This window comes from Propithecus coquereli, unplaced genomic scaffold (assembly GCF_000956105.1).
Source record: "Propithecus coquereli isolate 6110/MARCELLA unplaced genomic scaffold, Pcoq_1.0 Scaffold606, whole genome shotgun sequence".
Taxonomy (NCBI): domain Eukaryota; kingdom Metazoa; phylum Chordata; class Mammalia; order Primates; family Indriidae; genus Propithecus; species Propithecus coquereli.
The window spans coordinates 25,965-26,307 of NW_012152019.1; positions in this window are offsets into that span (position 1 = coordinate 25,965).

The window sequence follows — 343 nt, forward strand, 5'->3', positions numbered from 1 at the left end:
TAGGAGCATAAGATCTGCAAAAGAAAATCTATAGAAAATTTAAATTTTGATTTTATAAGCATAACCTATGTTAATTATTATTTTAAATTATGTTTGTTTTTTACCTTGCCGTGTTTAAATTTTTCCGTTATCACCATGTGGGCAATAATCTGAGCGACTGTGCCGTGGTCTGTGCTGTCTCAGTGCTGTCTCCTCTCTGATGGTGCCGAGACCGTCCCAGTGAATTGTGTTTCCCTCTTTCTCCCCCTTCAATGAGCAGGGACTCACCCAGGCTGAGCAGTGTCTCCTGTAGAGAGGACAAGGCAGCCCATGTCCCCACCCTGCCCCTGAACATTCTCCTGGC